Genomic DNA, 19774 nt, shown 5'->3' on the forward strand with positions numbered 1-19774 from the left:
CAGATCCACACACCTTATTAAATGATTTGAAACCTCATCAAAAGTATTTTTCTGTGGTAGATATTAGCAATGCGTTTTTCTCAATACCGATACACCCTGACAGTCAACATTGGTTTGCATTTACATTTCAGGGGAAAAGGTATACATATACGCGACTACCACAGGGATATTGTGAGAGTCCAACAATATTCGCACAGGAAATGGCAAGTAACCTGGCAGGATTTATCCCACTGAAAGGCAGCCAGATTTTACTTTATGTAGACGACATTCTGCTGGCAGCCCCCACCCAGCAAGAATGCAGAGAAGATACCATAGCATTACTACAATTTTTAGCTACTCAAGGACACAAGGTAAACAAAAATAAACTGCAACTTTGGAAAAAACAGGTCAAATACCTGGGATATGTAATATCCAAAGAGGCAGAATATTAGATGAGGACAGAAAAACAGCAATATTATAAGCACCTAAACCAACTACCAAGAAGGAAATGATGTCCTTCCTAGGTACTACTAATTTTTGTCAGAGTTGGATTCCAAACTATGCCTTGGAATCTGCTCCACTGACTAACTTGATATTCAAAAAGCCTATGGCAGCACAAGATTTATTACAGTGGACACCAGAAGCAGAATCAGCTTTCTGCAATTTGAAAGAACTGATAGCATCCTCATTAGTTTTAGGATTACCGAACTATCATAAACGATTTTTCCAAACTGTAGATTGTAAGCAGGGTTATATGACATCAGTGTTACCACAACAGCATGGGGACAAACAACGCCCCATAGCTTACTATTCATCACAGCTAGACCCAGTGTCGCGATCCCTGCCCCACTGTGTACAAGCAGTAGTTGCAGCTGCAATGGCAGTGCAGGCTTCAGCCTCAGTAGTGTTATTCCACCCTCTCACATTGAGAGTGCCTCATGCGGTCACAACTATTTTACTGCAAGAAAAAGTAGCATATCTTTCTCCTGCTAGACATCTTTCCTGTATGACTATACTCTTGAGCCAACCTCATATGACAATTGAATGATGCACAACTTTGAATCCGTCAACCTTGCTCCCAACCCCTGCAGATGGCAAACCACACTTCTGCCTGCAGGAGATTGAGCAAAAGACACTACCTAGAAAAGATCTCACGGATGTTCCCTTGGATGATGCCGAGGTGACATACTATGTGGACGGCTCGTGTAGGAGGGGTCCTACAGGACATAATCTATTGGGGTATGCAGTAGTTTCTGATACTGAGATTTTAGAAGCAAAGTCTTTACCGCACAACTTATCTGCACAAGCAGCAGAATTGATTGCTCTGACAAGGGCATGTACCTTGGCAAAGGGTAAACGAGTGAACATTTTTACTGACATCCAGTATGCTTTTTCTACTGTACATGTTTTTGCGCAGCAGTGGAAAAATAGAGGAATGCTAACATCTACTGGTAAACCAATTAATCATGCGCAATTTATTTTGGATTTGTTAGACTCTATTCAGTTACCTTAGAAAGTAGCTATTTGCAAATGCGTAGCTCATACCAAACAACAGGATAGGATTTCAAAAGGTAATGCGAGGGCTGATACAGCTGCAAAATAAGTAGCTTCAGCTTCAGAAGTATTTCTTTTGAGAGAGGAATTAGAACCATCTGAGATTTAGACTTAGAAATGTTAAAAACAATGCAGACACTTACTACAAATGTAGAAAAACAAAAATGGATAAAATGAGGAGCAATTCTTGAGAAAGGGCTGTACATCTCCAAAGAGAGGAAACCGATTTTACCATCTAACTTGTTTAGATATGCAGCTTTGTTGAGCCATGGGCAGTGCCATGTCTCAACAGGGGGGATGGTACAGTTAGTGAATCGAGTGTTTACGACGTATGGATTTACAAACTACACAAAAAATTTTTGTGCAGCATGCCATGTTTGTAACAAGCATCATGCACAAGGGGAATTGAAGCCTAAGCAAGGGAGTTTCTCTACACCACTGTATCCATTCCATACTATCTGTATGGATTTTATAGAGCTGAACAAATGTGAAAATAAGAAGTACTGCCTTGTCATTATAGATATGTTTTCCAAATAGGTGGAAGCTTTTCCAACTAAAAATCCAGATGCAGCTACTGTTGCAAAAGTCCTCATTAAAGAAATTATTCCTAGATTTGGCATACCGGAAAAGATTTATAGTGACAATGGCACACACTTTGCAAATCAAACTATACAACAATTGAGCCGTTACTTTGGGATTTCTCTGAAAAACCATTGTGCATACCACCCTCAATCTGCAGGATTAGTAAAGAGGCACAATGGAGTTTTGAAAAATAAGCTTAGGAAATTGATTAGTGAGACACAAAAGAACTGGGTGCACTGTCTACCTCTGGCACTGTTGAGTATGAGAACTGTTCCAAATGTAAAAGGGTTAACTCCTTTTGAAATTTTGTTTGGGAGGGCATATTATACACCTCAGTGGAAACCTCTCATGCCTGCAGACCAGGAGGCTGACAGTTCACTTGCAGAGTATATGAGGCGATTTTTGAATAACAAACTTTTACAGTTAAATGCTGTTTCAGATAAAGAATAAACCAGACCATTGGAAGCAGCAATAGTCCCAGGCACGTGGGTCTGGGTGAAAGTCGTGAAGAAAAAGAATTGGAGTTCTCCGAAGTGGGAAGGACCATACCAGGTGCTACTGTCAACACCCACTGCAGTCAAGATCGCAGATCGATCGTCCTGGATTCATTTGACACACTGTAAATTGGTTAAGAACTTTGAACTGGACAAAAACCTTGTTACTGTTGTACAACGAGAACAAAATGACCAGATATAGAGTAAACAGGGATGCAGAACAACCTCAGAAAATTTGCATGATTATTCTGATAGCTATACTGATAACAATGATTTTTTTGCTGTGGCCTTTCCTTTTCCCAGCCACATGAGTTGAACTGAACAAACGTGATGCATTACTCATAGACTGGCATCCAAACTTTAACACTTACCAAACAATTAAATATGTGTATGCTGAGACTTTTAATGTTTAAAACTGCTGGATTTGCACAGCTATACCAACAGCATATGGGGGATTATTGATGACTGCTGTCCCCCTAGGGGTCAATGAGTCCTGGGAAAACTTGATTTTTGATACTACACCTGTGAAATCACAAGACAAAATAGCATTGTACCTACCTGTTACACAAAAAGGGATTGTATGTTTTTATAAAAATGACACTATTCAGGTGGGTTGGAGCAATTGCAATGTGACTGTTTCTTATAAATGTTATATTAAGGTCAGTAAGGCAAAAACTATTTGTGATACAAACTATGATGCATATTTTGAAAAGATGCATAGAAGTGTTAGTGAAGTACAACATAATCCTGTTCTTTTAAAACAGCTTTCTATTATTGATAACAAAATGTTTCATGCAGGGCAAGCTTATATCAATACTAAAGTAGAGAATTGTTATTTTGTCTGTGGGAAAAAAAGCATATAAATGGCTACCTGAGAATTGGTCCGGCAGTTGTTTTTTGGGTTACCTGGTTCCGGCCATACGACACACTGCAGCTTTGCCTCAGGGAAAAATTCGAAATGTCAGAGAGGTCAGCAATAAACCTAGAAGTCCAATCAAGGGACCCAAGAATCCAGTGGAACGAATCGAAGCAGGGTGGAGAAACCATAACTCCATGAAAAACAAAGATAAACTGACACATATGGACTTGAGTGACACTATTAAATCATGGGCAGGCATAGCCCCTGCATATGGCGCAGTGAAATCAGTTTGGGAGCTGAGAAAACTGTCTAAACTTCTTGAAGTTATGAGCGATGCAACTTTTTCTCTCTCGAATTAGTGACTGATGAACTAAATGCTATGAGAACTGTGGTACTTCAAAACTGCATGGCTTTTGACTTCACCCTAGCGGCGAGAGGTGTTACGTGTGCTTTAATCAAAGATGAATGCTGTTTGTATATTCCTGACAACCAGCACGAGATAAACAACCATCTTGAGGTGATCCAGCAAGTGTCGACCATGACCAAACCAGGCCCAAACCCCTCTGACGGACGTTTTCCAGAATTTGTTTGGGGGGGGTGGGGTTCCATCCTAATGAACATCCTGATTGCCATTTGTGTGGGATTACTCCTATTAGGAGCATGCATTTGTTGTGGTATTCCCTGCATGAAGAAATTAATCAAAGATTTTATAGACATGTCATTTTCTGAGACTTTGTATCAAAGTACTGAAATTGAAGAGTTGTTGAAAAGTGAAACACTTTCATAAGTCTAAACTGAATCACTCTCTTAACTGCAAATCCTGAATGGAAGAGGTTAGGAGAAGAAGCAACCTGTTTATGCTTTTGAAAATAGAATTAAAAAGTATTAATAGGGGGGAAATGTTAGAAAAATATGTATTAATGTGTGTGCTTAATGCTAATTAGAAGCTAAAAGAGTTAACACGTTTTTCATTCTACTTTATATACAGCTTAGTTTTATATGAGACTAAAAGATGCTTTTGAAACTGCAGTGTGCTTTCTGAAACTTGCAAGATGCCCTCTGACCTAGTAACTGCTAGCACAGCAAAATCCATGTTTATGCCTTTTGGAAATGTACTTGAAAAACAGGTGATTATCTGCTAGGTCAGGAAGCAATGAATGAACAATGCTATATTCTATAGTGTTATGATTTTGAACAATTAGCTCTGTTCATGGTATGAGAACATGCACAGCTGCAGAAGGAAGAGATAAAGACAGACAAAGAACTGTTAAAGAAATGAACTGCAATCTATACTTGCTTTGTGCTCAAATTAGCCAAAGTACCTTGAATGGTAACATTGCATATATCTAACCGGTGGTAGCCAAGGCCACATTGTTTTTCTTAGGAAGTTTCTCACAAAAATTGATAGTACAAGCAGAAAAGCATGAAAAGAACTGCTATGTAATGATGATGTTAAAACTTGTGATCTGCTACGTCAGCTTGGTAGGCAATGACTTATTAAAAAATGTATAAAAATGCTGGTATATCCTGATTCTAGTTAGACAAACTCTGTATTAGCATGTTTTTGTCTCCTTGCTGCAAGATTAAAGTGCCTTAACCTGAACCTACCATGTATTAATAATTTTTAAAGTATATTTTTCCTTTGACATTTAGACATTGAATTATTTTAGTAAAGTATGTCTGTGGGCGTTCCAGTTGTAGCATATGTCTAGACAAAGAAATGCCAACAGGGGTATTTTATTTAATGATTGTCCTAATGAGGACATAGTAAAAGGGGACAATAACATCCCTAGATATAGGCAATCCCTTTTGTTTATGAGCTGTGCAATATAGAAGGACTTTCTTACAACAATGTACACATGTTGGTTAAATGTTAGGTCACTGTCAACATAAGTTCCCAAAACCTGGGTCAGCTCTTAGGAGAGTATTGTCAATGTAGTAGTTGCTTGGGGTAGTTGACTTTCCAAAGGATACAATAATGCATTTTTTGACATTTAGGGAAAAGTACCCCCAACACTTTTTCATACCTAATACCACTGTCTTTAAGATGTTCAAGCAAAAATTTTTAATTAGGAATCTTTCTATAACTAAAATTTGGTTCCCACCCTAAGATCTTTGAAAGATCCTAATTCCGCAGAACCACTTTCCAATTCTCCTTAATAATAGTTCTAACTAAATTGCCTTCAATACTCATGGGAATAGGGAATGCCAACTTTTTATCATTGCCTTCACTACAAGTTTTGGATTTTGATGTAAATCCACTGAAAAGGATTTGTGGAAATTTTTCTTTCCTGTACTTAATAACCTGTTTAGAAATTTCTACCAATTTGTTCTTAGGATATCCTATTTCAGAAAACATATCAAATAGCAAATCCACTTCTTTTAAAAATAGGGTGGGTGGTGTCACTAACAATACCACTTAAATGAATAATCTGACCTCTAAAAATATTACATTTCATAAAAGGGGATGGGAACTAGTGTAATGTAAATAACTGTTACTAAAAGCTCCTTTCCTAAAAATCATATACTAAATTGTTTGGAACATAAATCAATAGAAAGCTGAATGTCTAAAAAATTAACTGAAGCGTCAATTGAACCGATCTCAAACTTTAACCAGTTTAACGCTTTTGTTAAGTTCTCCAACAAAAATTTTAAATTACTTTTGGCTCCCCTTCCAAATAAAAAAAAATCATCTATGTATCTACGATAAAAATTAACCAACTTGAAAGATGGAAGGGAGACCAAAAAATAAGATTTCCACCAACACATAACTAAATTTGCGAAAGCATGGACAACTTTTGCCCCCATGGCTTCCCCAGAAAGTTGCTGATAAACTGCTTATTCAAACTGAAAAAAATTATTACTAAGCACTAAATCCAGTAAAATACTAACAGTTTTAGTATCTATCCCAACATTAGATCCATACTTGTTTTTGACTGGTGGATAGCTTCACTATGCCATCTCCGGATGGTTTTTAAACTGGTGTATGTTTATATATCTTTGTTCTGAAGAAATTCTTTATTAAAATAACGAAAGCGCTTAACCTACTTTTGCATTTGTTTTTCATTGTTATTTTGCCAGTTACGTTCAGTTCCAGTTGAAATGGAGAAAGGGTTATTGTGTTTTTGAACTGTTCCTAGCTTGCAGTTATTTGCAAATTTAATCAGTCAGAGCCCTTTAGTATTGACTTTTGCTTTGGAAAAGTAGATGCCAAACAGAAGAGGTCCCAGCACAATACCCTGGGGTAGACCACTTGTTACTTGTCTCTTTGTGGAAGTAAATTCCTCTATTTTGATTTCTTGCATCCTATCTGTGAACTTGGTGGCAATCCATTGGCAACATAGGGGTTCATTACCAAAAAATTTAGCTTTTCAACTATGCCTCACTGATGAATTGTGTCAAAAGCTTTGGCCTGGTTGAGGTATGTGATATGAACCATATTGTCTTCATCTATTGCTTTGGTGACCTTTTCAAAAAGATCCATCAGGTTTATTAAGCATGACCTGCTCTTGACAAATCCAAATTGACACAGGTCCAGTGTTTGGACGTTCCTTAAGTCCTGATCGATTAGTTCCCTGATAAGTCTATCCATGGTTTTGCATGTGAGGCTGGTCAGACTTATGGGTCTATAATTGCCTGGTTCTGTGGAAGGTCCTCCCTCATGCAAGGGAATGATTGCAGCTGTTCTCCATTCACTTGGTACAGAACTTGTATGGAGGCTAAGATTGAACAGTGCTGTAAGGGTGTGGCTAAATCATGCTTTGTGCGATTTAAGATGCATCCAGGGATATTGTCATGATGCAACAATACAATATTTTGAGCTTTTGATGGCACTTTTAGGACTTTGTATCATGTCATAACTGGACGTGAGCCAGTTTCAGGTATATCTTGAGGGACAGATGGAAGAGATAGAGGTGTAAAATTAGAGCTAAATTTATAGGCCAGTAGATTTGTTATATCTTCAGCCTCAGCGTCGGTAACATCACTCACAATCAGCTCAGTGCATTGCCACATTGTGATTTGAGATCACAAACATAACTAAAAATGTCTTATGATTGTATTTGGATTGGGGAACTATATTAACCTCAGACTTGGCTTTGATGGATTGTATTACCCTTATGAGTTGGTTGTTTATTTCTGTGACAAGGCCTCTAACATTCTGGGAATTACTCTTCTTATTTTTGGTCAAAATTCTTTTCCTTTTATTATAAATTTGTTGATATTATGGTTCAACAATGTGGGTTTGTTTCTGGGGTTTGCCTTGTATTTTATCCTACTTACATGTTTATATAGTGTGGTGGTATACATTTCTGCATATTACTGTTGTTGTTATTATTAATATCATATTAATATAGTACTGTTTTTAAACAAGAAAAATCTTTATTAAATTATCATGTATGACATAGACAATTTTACATTTATATAAATTAAAATAAACCATACCGACACAATCTCAGTTGCAAATATTATACGTTACAAACCATGCTGACACAACTGTAGCTGCAAACATTATGCATCTCTTATAATGTATCCAGTCATTGTCACACAGCTCATTCATATCCTGCCTTCATTTAAATCTCGCTCCTCCTCTGCATGTATTGATCCCACACTTCCCATTTTTTCCTATGTAATTTCCTCTTACCCTTTTAATATATTATTCCTATAGTATCATTATTATTTCTGTTTTATAGTTTATCAGATGCCATAGAAGCTTCAGATGACTCCATTGTCTATGTATTTTCCTTGCTGTGGTATATAAAGCACAATGGATGTATAAATGAACTGTGTCTCTGTACATTTCAGGCATATAAAAAAACTGATTATATGTCCTTCTTGTACCAATGGTGTCATTTTCTGGGTGGTTACATCCCAAATTCCATGATGATCCTTCCAGTTATCCATAGATATACATTGTCATGTGTGAGGGAGTGAGTGAGTGATTGTGTGTCTTTTGAGTATATGTGCGTGTGTTTGTATATGTGTCTGTGTTTGTGTGTGTGTGTATTTTTGTGTGTGTGTGTGTGTGTGTGTGTGTGTGTGTGTGTGTGTGTGTGTGTTGTGTGCATTCTTCCATGTGTGTGTGTATGTGGTGTTTGAGTGAGCGATTGCATGTGTGCACGTGTATGATTCTGTGTCTGCGTGTTTGAGTTGTCTGCATCTATCTGTATATCTGCTTGTTTTGCAACAACCAGCTGGTGGTCTGGGATTCAGTTCTCTGGCTTGAGCTTACAGAGTGACGGGATAGTATTTAGTCCTTTGTGATTAAGCAGTCAAAAGGAGAATAAATGAATAAATGTATGCCTACTTGTAATGTCGTTTTGTGTGTTATCTCTCAGGTATTCATTTGATGCCAGCATTGTCTTCCATAATATTTTTAATGCACTCTGCTTAATATTTGCTGATGCAACAATTTATTTATTTTATTTTATTTATTTTACATTTGTTTACCGGGATAGTCCGACTGTCCATTTTCAGCGGAGGCTGGGAATTATAGCTCCACAAAGACAAACTTACATAGATTACACAGAAGTTAGCAAACAATTATAAAAACAAAGTGATTATATACAATGGGTTAGTTGTGATTCCCTAGTAGGGACTCACAATTGTCATGGACAGAGAATTAAAAGTAAGAGACATCAGATTGGAAGTACAGCTTGGTGATATAGTTACAAGTTATGATAATTGCAGAATATGCTTTTAGTTTATAACTTAATCAGGGTTGGTACATGGGCATAGCCAATTCACTTTGAGATACTGTTTGAGGTTTTTTTTTAAGAGACTTTGGAGGATTGTAGGGTTATATAGTTTGGCAACGAATTCCATGTTTTGCCAATGAAGTTGGCAAACAGGGATTCACCAGCAGAGTTATTAGCTTTGTGGGTTTGGACCAGTAGTTTATCTGCTGACCGTAGGGATCTTAGATTGCTATATGGCTTAATATTTTTAAGTGAGGGGGTATCCTCAGGGTGGTACAAAATTTTGTGCGCTATTAAGAGCTGATTTGAATTGAATTAAGCTGGGCAGTTCTAGCCACTCTAGTTGTTTAAGGTTCTGGCAGTGGTGGGTTCTATAGGTGGAGCCAGTGGCGAATCTGGCAATATGATTGTAGCTATGGAGCAGCTTACCTAGTTTGGATTTGTTGAGGTTTGAGAGTACAGGCACGGCATATAAGAGAGTAGAGAGTAGGTGTGATCGGGTGATTGCAGTCCTAGCCAGTGGGGTTAAAAATGTCTTGTTTCTATACAGTGATCCAAGCTTCTTATTGATGGTCTGTATGGTTCTGTTGACCTGTACGTCAAATTTGAGATTATTGTCTATGATATCCCCTAGCAGTTTGGTGTCATTATCTGGGGAAATAGTGGTACCATTGTTAAGATGTGACAGAGAATGAAAGTGTGGTGGCTCTACTAGTGGGAGAGATGAGTAGAAGTTTAGTTTTACTGGGGTTCAGAAGTAGGCATTGATTGGTGAGCCAGTTCTCGATAGTGTTAAATGTATTTTGGGTTAAGATTTGCAAGTCGGATGGGGAGGTGGCTGAGCAGATGAGAGTGGAATCATCTGCGTATTGGGTGCAGGTGGCTTTAGGGATAGCAGTGTGGAGGATGTTGATAAAAATAGAGAAGAGTAGTGGACCTAATATGGACCCTTGAGGGACACCAAGTGTGAGAGGTAACTGGCTGGAGAGTTTGCCCTGCCATAGTACTGCCTGCTGTCTACCAGTCAGGTAGGACTGGAACCACTGGATAGCAGGCTTGTTGAGGGAAATAGATTTTAGTGAAAGAATGAGAAGTTCATGGTTGACCATGTCAAAGGCTTTTGATAGGTCAAGAAAGAGGGCAGAGGTTAGCCTATTGTCATTCCTGTTTTGGTTTATAGCAGTAGTAAAGGAAAGGAGGGCTGAGGTGGTGCTGTTGTATGGCCTGAAACCATGCTGGGAGTCGTATAGTAAGTTATTCTGTGAAAGGTATTGCATTAGTTGCTTGTGTACACATTTCTCTATTATTTTGGCTAGTGGGGAAAGAATGGCAATGGGTCTGTAGTTGGATATGTCTGAGGAGCTACCACTATTATGGAGTGGGATGACGTGGGATATTTTCCAGAGGGAGGGGATCGCATTTTTGGATAAGGTTCTGTTGATGAGGATAGATATGGGATATGCAATGGCATCTGTGGCTATTTGTAGGTACTCTGCAGGGAGGAGGTCAGCAGCGAGGGTGGTAGGTTTTAGATTTTTTAGAAGTGTTTTGATAAAACTAGTGGATATTGGTCGGAAGCCAAATTCTGGGTGATTATTAGGTAGATTAGGCATGTGGTTTAAGTTAGAGGGGGTTAGTTGATTTGCTAGGGATTGGATTGTTTCAGTGAAAAAGTTATTAAAGGCGCTAGCTATTGTCTCTGGGGAACTGACATGGCCTTTAATTGTCTGACACCAGCATATCTTGCAATGATATGAGCTAATATCACATATACCCAGAAATCCTCAGAGTTGGCAGTCCTAATCTCAGTAAACCTTTTACAATTATATTAACGTATCCCTTACTGCAAGAACTATTTATTTAAGTTTTAAACATGCACTAGTTATACATCTCCTTAAAACTCAGGGAGCAGCAGTCCCTTCAGATGTCCGCCCACTAGCAAAAATACTTCAAAAATATTTTACAAACAGACACTAGAATATCTTTCTAAATATAGTATACTGACTGTGAAGCTACATGGTTTCTGTCCCAGTCACAGAACCTTAACTGTGGTGTACTTATGCTCACTGAAAAAGTTATAACAGTATGGATCAAGGTCTGATAACTGGTGTAAAATTTCTTGATCGCAAAAGAGCCTTTAAAACAGTCAGTCATAAGAAATTACCAAAATAAGCTGACAGACTGTGGCTTCTCTCCAAATGTTATAAAATGGTTTCCCAGCCACATCTCAAGTCAGTCCTATACAGTACATGGAGCTTATGATTCCTCAGTAAATGGAAACATTTCTTGGCGAGTCACACAAGGGTCCATTCTAGGACCACTTCTACCCTCATTATTTATTAATGATCTCCCTTGGCACCTCCTAACACTTAAATGTATAATGCATGCAGATGATGTAATGTTCACCAGACATGGGAAATCAACTCATGAATCTACAAAGCTGCATTTGTGAAGCACTTTAGAACAGTTTAACTAACAACAAACTTGTTGCAAATGCCAACAAGACCATTGTCATTCTGTTTAGCATAGCTCAAAAGATTAAATATGACCCTGTCCCTCTTACCACTGATTCCTTTATAACATTTTGCCCACAACCCCCTTTCAAAGATACTTAGGAATTGTGTACGATCTCTCTCTCTCTCTCTTTAGCCTTCACTTAGAAACCCAGTTTAACAAAGTATTAGAGCAACTTAAAGCAGCCTATACAATATCTGGTCTCCTGTCTTCAGAAGCCAGACAATCCATATGTATCAGTGTAGTCATTCCTAAGATTAGATACAGAATACCCTTATTATTTCAAACTCAGCTGTTAATACAACATTATAGTGCACGGGGCATGGTAATTATGCTATGATATCATGAAAAAGATAAACCGCTTCTATAGTGCCAGACCCGATCTTAACAGCTTTAAGCACTCCTGCTATACTTGTTAAGATCAGATATCACGCTAGGCAGTTAAATCTGCTAGTAATGGCCAGTAAACAAAAGCAGCAGAATTAAAAACAAATTTGTTTCTGCCTGCTATCTGTACCAGTAATCTGTCATTAACTTTCCTTACAGTAAGACAATTTATTAAGCTGCCTTTCTGACACCACTCACAAAGGCATCTTTTGCTGTCTGACAGAGCATGCCATGTGCTTTACAGCTTTGAAAGCTGGCAAGACATGCAGTGTTATTTTTTTCCTTTGAAACTTGTAGTACATTGAGCAGATAAAACTTTATGTAGTACAAAGAATTCTGATCAGGTCTGCAGTCATAACCCTTTATTACATATTCTCAACATGGGTGCCAAGACTCTCTTGGAGAGTGAATTTCTTTGCATCCATGTCTTGAACAGATAATAAGCCAGTTATGATCAGAGACCCAATCATAATCGTCTATATTATAATCCACCAAAAATAAAATACCAAGCGTCTTCAACCTAACAATAGAGAACATCATTGCATTACAGTAAAGAGTACTGTATGGCTCACAGTTTCAGCAAGAAATGAACTACTGCTTTATATCCTTACTTATAGATACTGCATACTGTACACATTTAAAGACCAAACTTCTTAACAGGGATTATAATTATCCTCCTAGAAATACATAAGACACTCAGTTAGATAAATCATCTTACAAATTAGCTGCTACTGAAAAAGTCATCTCTAAAACTATATCTACCAGTTGGAACAAACTCCCAGAAGAAAAAGAAGGGAATGAACTTACCATCTTCAGGCTTTAACTAAGGAACTATCTGATAAAACAGTATGCCTGTAAATGCTTCAGAGACATGGGCCAGAAAGCACCTATAATACAAGCAGCAACTACATATTCCATCTACTGGCTTTATACTAATTCATCTCTTATCATATTCATTGAAATCCTCCTTTGGAATTGAAATGAAAGCTAATCTGCTCTGTCAGTAATGAACTTTACCTAACAGAAAATTAAAAATTTGTAGATATAGCATAGTACTGACTTTTAATTTACAAGCAACTAGGTTACTGTCAATGCCTATGTAAGATTCTATGTAAACAGTTCTATATTTTGTTGTATGTTTAGTTGTATTGTTTGGCCCCTCTGACCCAGGTTATGACTAAAAGGGTGCTTGGACCAGTTCACCAAACCACTTAACAATTATTAAATAAATAAAGCAATTAAGTAATATTATTAAACACCTATGAGTCAAGCTGTGTGAGTGCTTGAGTTTATATCTTACATGTTACAGAGACCTTCATAATATGATCTCTGCCTTTTAGTTCCAGTTGTAGGGGTTCACTCCCAACCGCTGTTAATGTGTAGCATCTTGCATGCTACAGAGAGCAGTTTGCATAATGGTTAAGGTCTTTTCCTCCCATGCACAATGTATGTGGTTCAGTCCTGACCTCCAGACAGTGTCTATATGGACTTTGCATGTTCTCCCTTGTCTCTGGAGGGCTCCGTCCAGAAATATGTTGTATGGTTCCACCTCAAACTCACTCAAGAATGGAGTTGTGGGCAACATCACTGACACTAGATGGCACCTATAGGGGTAGAGTTGAATACAACAACACTTTTAGACATCAGCTGTGGTATGCAGTATCCTCAAAATAACTAACTGCATGTTGCATCAGGGCTATCCACTTGATAGGTGTAAAAATTGGATGTGGGTGATTTAGTTGTATTGACTTTCAAAAAAAATTGTCTTGCATGTACTGCATGGGTCTTCTGCAGGTACTCTGCTTTCCTCCCACCTGCCCCCAAAAAGGATAGTTGATTGGCTGTGTAGGTTGCATTATTAACGTTGTGGCCCAGTTAATACACACACACACACACACCACACACACACACACACACACACACACAGTTATATATATATATATATATATATATATATATATATATATATATATATATATATATATATATATATATATATATATATATATGGGTACTTTTCCGTTAAACCCTAACCTTGCGTCTCGCCATATTCCTGAAAAGCATAGCATTAATCAAACAACTTGCTTTGCTTCAATGTGCATTTTCCTTAACAACAAAAGCATGAAACTATAATGTCTGGCATTACTGGTTGACTGTAAGCCTCACAGATTTACCAGAAAAACTATCATTTTACAAGGGAAGAGGTAACATATGAAGCAAAATTAGGTACACATTGAGCGCTATGCCACAAATCATATATACTACACAGCTTATTAAAATCAAAATGCCCCACTCCACACTCTCCCAAACCCAGCTTCCCTACCCATATGCAAATGTGTGTATCTGTGCAACTCAAGTTACCCCCCCCCCATAAAGTTCCTAGAGCACTTCTAACATGGGGAAGCTTTGCTAAATGGCAAGATATATTTAGATCGTTTAAACAAAAGCATGAAGACAATGTCGTGTATTACACCAATATTTTCGGCTCTGTAGACTTTGCAATGCAGTTCACCTCTATGAAGGTAACATAACAAACATATTTGCACAAATTATCAGCATACCATTTTGTGGTACTGTCACGGACCTTTCGGTCTTCGTTGGCCTTGACGAAAATGGCGAGACGCGTGGTAGGGGTTTAATGGAAAAGTACCTATATATGGGTTCTGTGTGATTTATTAAACTTTTTGGTACATCAAATGTACAGGAAGGAAGCTTGTTTTATTGAATTGCCAGTTCATTGCAGGATGCTGGTATTTGCTTTGGGTGATGTCTACATAGTGGGGAAGGAGAATTTGTTCTTTTCCCACTGTTTTGCAATCTTGATGTAGGTCAATGTAATTAGCATGGGATGTTGGAGGGGACTTTCTCCTTGCAGAAGACAATTTTTATTTATTTATTTATTGAGTTTTGACTATTTGTGACAAGGATGGACAAGATTAGGAATCAGTGTATTACAGGGTCAGCTCAGGTTTGACAGTTTGGAGACAAAGTCAGAGAGGCGAGATTGCATTGGTTTGGACATGTGTTGAGAAGGGATGATGAGTATATTGGGAAAAGGATGCTAAGGATGGAGCTGCCAGGTAAGAGGAAAAGAGGAAGGCATAAGATAAGGTTTATGGATGTGGTGAGAGAGGACATGCAGGCGGTTGGTGTGACTGAGCAATATACAGAGGACACTAAGAAATGGAAACAGATGATCTGCTGTGGTGACCCCTAACAGGAACAGCTGAAAGAGAAGAAGAAGAGGAGTTTTGACTATTTGTGGTCAATGTTCTATATGCTGAAGTAGTGGAAAAGAAATGTTGTAAAATATGATCATATACATACATACATGCATTCATACATACATAAACAAATAAATAAAACCTGCAAAGTCTGTTAAATTCTTTATTATATCTGGTTCTTCTTGTGCCTTCCTTATACGTACATGCATACATACATACATACAAATGTTTCAAGCATGGGCATTAAAGCTCTTCTAGTTTGCCAATATGCCAAAACACTTGTTTCCATAATAAATGTCCAGGCTGTTCTTAAACATATCTAAACTAGTACTTGCTTTAATGTAATTTGGTAGTCTGTTCCAAGCATCAGCTACTCTGTCAGAGAACTAATTAGTACACTTCTCATTCCTATAGAATCTTCTACATAGGTTGTCTGATGATTCTCTAGTACTTTTTGATAACCCCAAACATTCCAAGAGGTAGCTGTCACTAAATGCCCTATATACATGAATAAGATCTCCTCTTAGATATCTGTAAGAGACACTGTACAAGTTCAGATATTTTAGTCTTTCATAATAACTTAGATTTTCACATCCATGGATGCCCTTGGTATATTTCAGCTGTACTCTTTCCAGTTTATTCATGCTTGTTTTCTTATAGGGTTTCCATATTGTTATTCCATACTCAAGTTTGGGTCTAATGTAACTAACAAACAACGACTTCATTATATTTGATTTCCTAGACTTTATAATTTATACAACCTATAGTTCTATAACTATCATTAGCCAATTGTTTGATAGGATTAGAAAAACTCATAGCTGAATCTACCCATATACCCAGGTCCTTAAATGAGTCTACACTTTCAATTACTGTGTGTTGTATTAAATATTCACCTTTCAGTTTATGTCTCCCAAATCACATATACTTAGTTTTTAACGTATTTATCAACATATTATTCTCCTGTGCCCAAATGATCAATTTAGTCAAATTATTTTGCAGACATGCCTTATCTGAAGCACTTGAAATCAGTTTATCCAATTCCAGGTCATCAGCATATAGACTGTAGAACACCTCAGATGAAAAAGTAAGGTCTGAAAGATGCAATCTAAACAAGTAAGGGCCTAGTACAGAGTAAGGGCCTAGTACAGAGCCCTGTGGGACACCTTGACTGTAACCAAGGATTTCACCTGTCTAACTGGTGTGTGATACTTGCCATGTCCTATTTGTAAGCCATGCAGCTATCCATTTTATCAACATTACATCAATACCTAGTTGTACTAATTTATCGATCACTGTTTTGTGCATGACCCTGTCAAATGCTGAAGTTAAATCTATATAAATCATATCACAGCACAATTTTTCATTCATAGCTGTTATTATATTGTTATAGAGCATCATGTTACAGGTGGTAATAGATCTATTTTCAACATATGCATGCTGATATATGGTTTCAAGTACCAACCTATCCCGTTCTGACAATAACTTATCTAATATTACCTTCTCCATTATTTTTTCACAACATGAAAGTAGACTTAAGGGTCTATATGATTCTGGGTTTGTCCTACTCCCCTTTCCCTTAAAGACAGGTTTAATAAGTGCATGTCTCCAATCTTGAGGAATCTCCCCTTATTTATATGACCTAGTGAATAATAGATGTAATAGCAGTGTAGGTTCTTGCTTAAGTGTTCTCAAATCATTGTTACTTATTCTGTCTCCTCCTTGTGCTTTGTTTGGATCCAGTTTGCACAGTTCTTTTTCAATATAATCTAATTTGATTCCAGTATCTGGGGTTACCTGGATGTCACTAGGACAACTTACCACCCCTTTTGTGGAGCCAAACTGTTTTTCATAAAATTTTGTAAATATATCTATAATCTGTTGTGTCTGAGAATAAATTTTAGAATCTGCACACAGTTTATCAATTTGTTTATCTTTACTCCTTCCACATCTTATGTATCTATAAAAAAGGTTTCCTATTATGCTCAATATCTTTATATACATTTTCTTAAAAATGTTCTTGATCTTGTCAAACACTATACTTAATCTATTTGTCCAGCTTGTTTATTTCAGTTTTCAAAGTTGTAGTATGACCTCTCTTTCATTTCTTATATTTTTTGTCTCTCACCTTAATCAGGTATCTTGTTCTTATAAAAATATACCCCCCCCCCCTTAGGTTACATGCCTAGATCCTGATGTTAAACATTTTTTTTTACTTTTTGCACTCAAACAATTTCTCTTTCAAAACTTTTCACATTTCATCTGCAGTTTTTCCACTGAACACCTCACTCCAGTTAGTTTTATATAGCAACTTTTTTGCTTCCCTATAATCTGTAATTAACCTTCTGTGCATTGGCTTAGATTTCATTTTGGCAGAATTATCTAGCAACAAATTAACCTTTATGATCCCATGATCACTGCACATTAATGGTGGTAAAACTTGACTTGAAGTTGCCGTAACTTCTTTAAGAACACAAACAATATCTAGTATATTCCATCCCCTGGTAGGTTTTTTTACAATCTGAAGCATTTGTTGTTCCTGAATATACTGTGAATAATTTCTTTACTAACGTTGTTGAATCAATATTATTCTAGTCTGTGTTTGGTAAATTTAAGTCCCCAGCTAATATTATTCTTCCCTCCTGTGTTTCATGTAAGAAATGTATGAATACCTCTAGGTCATCTGCACTTGACTTTGGTGGTCTGTACACTACAACAATTGCTATATGTTCCAGGGTTGTCTATATTGTCACACTTACACAGTCTGTAATATTGGTATTAGCATTGATCATGTAATAATCACAAGTCTCATAGCTATCTTTAATGCCTATCATAACACCTCCACCCGATTTTTTGTTAGAATGTCTGTTACAGTAAAAACATTTATACCCTGACAGAACTGGTTTCCAGTCATTGTTCTTTAACCATGTTTCACAAACTATAACAACATCAACCTTGTGAGAACGTATCACATTTTCTAATAAAAAAAACTTTATTATTAATGCTTCTAGCATGAACAACCATCAGAGATGCATCAAATGTTGATATCTGTGAACTGTTACATTTTTGACATGGCAAAAATCCTGGCTAGTGTTTGTCAAATATTGCAAGATATCTGCTGCAAAAATTCTCTTCCCTGATCTAGACAAATGCACACCATCCTGTTTGAACATGTGTGCCCAAAAGAAGGCTTGGATGCTCTATATCATTTCCATTTTTTAAAACAGGACATTTTTTCTATGTAGGTGTTTATCCAAAAAAAATTTTTCATTCACAGTGACCTAACTATCCTTTCTATAGGTTTGTTTGTTTGTGTCTTTCGGCTTTTCCCGGTTAGGGGTCGCCACAGCGGAACTCCAGTCTGCTAATGACTGGTAGTTGATTTTTACGTGCCGAGTTACCAGCCCTGATGCACAACCTTCAACGAAGGTACGCCCATTTAGGTGATTTGTGAAAAATATGTCCTAACACCAGTACAAGCTATACTATCTAGGAGGGCTGTCAGTTCCCGACTAACAGTCAGAGAATCTTTGTTGGTGACATCATGTGTACCAACGTGAATAAAAACAGATCCATACTTCCTCACATTAAGGCATTCCAAGGCTTGCTTCACATCTTCTATTTTTGCTCCTGGCAAGCATAACACTACTCGATGTTCATTATCATCTCTGGAAATATAAGTATCAGTTCTGTAATAACTGAATCTCCAATTACAAGAATATCTTTGCTGAGCATCTCTGAAAAATCTTCAGCTTCTAATTTGTATCAATTGTTACGAGGGATAGATCTTCATCACTATTAGTCATTAATTACACTGTTTTAATTGCGTATTAAATTCTCATCCAGCTGGCACTGTAAATCCACAGCTTGAGCCATGTAGTCAACATCTGTGTTTCTCTTCTTTTTTTTACACTAATGTTCTTCAATCCTTCCACGTTCAGTTTTGATTTCTTCCTTTTCACCTGCCCCTTACCTCTTTTTGCTACCTTTTCCATTGGAAAGGTGATGCCTTTTTCTGTAGTCTGAGGGTTTTCTGATAGATATCTTCATTCCCTGTCACCAGTGTGTTACATAACAAAGCAGAATCCTTTTTACTACGTATTCTCTTTCCTTTACACTCATTAGTCATTTTCTTTTTCTTCCTTGTTATTTGTTGAGAACCTCTTCCTTTCTTTCTTTTTTGTTTCCTTCTAAACAAACCGAATCCTCAGATTGCTGAGTACTTGTTGCATCCACAATTCCATAGTTCTCAGGGGCCTCATCATCTTTCATAGGAGTTGAATGTTCTTTGCAGAAAATAAATGCATCATTTCCTAAATCTGTTCAATTTGTTCTATGCCTAACATTATTCATCAGTCCAGTCATTAATATATGATACAACAGTTCTCCAAGCCATGCCAGTTACACATGTGTAATCATCATTATTAAGTTGAGATTTGCTTCAAACAATGTTAAGCAAATCATCCAGCTTTTGACATGAGGAAGAAA

The sequence above is a fragment of the Protopterus annectens genome, chromosome 6.part0 (assembly GCF_019279795.1).
Source record: "Protopterus annectens isolate FY-2018-M chromosome 6.part0, PAN1.0, whole genome shotgun sequence".
NCBI lineage: Eukaryota > Metazoa > Chordata > Ceratodontiformes > Protopteridae > Protopterus > Protopterus annectens.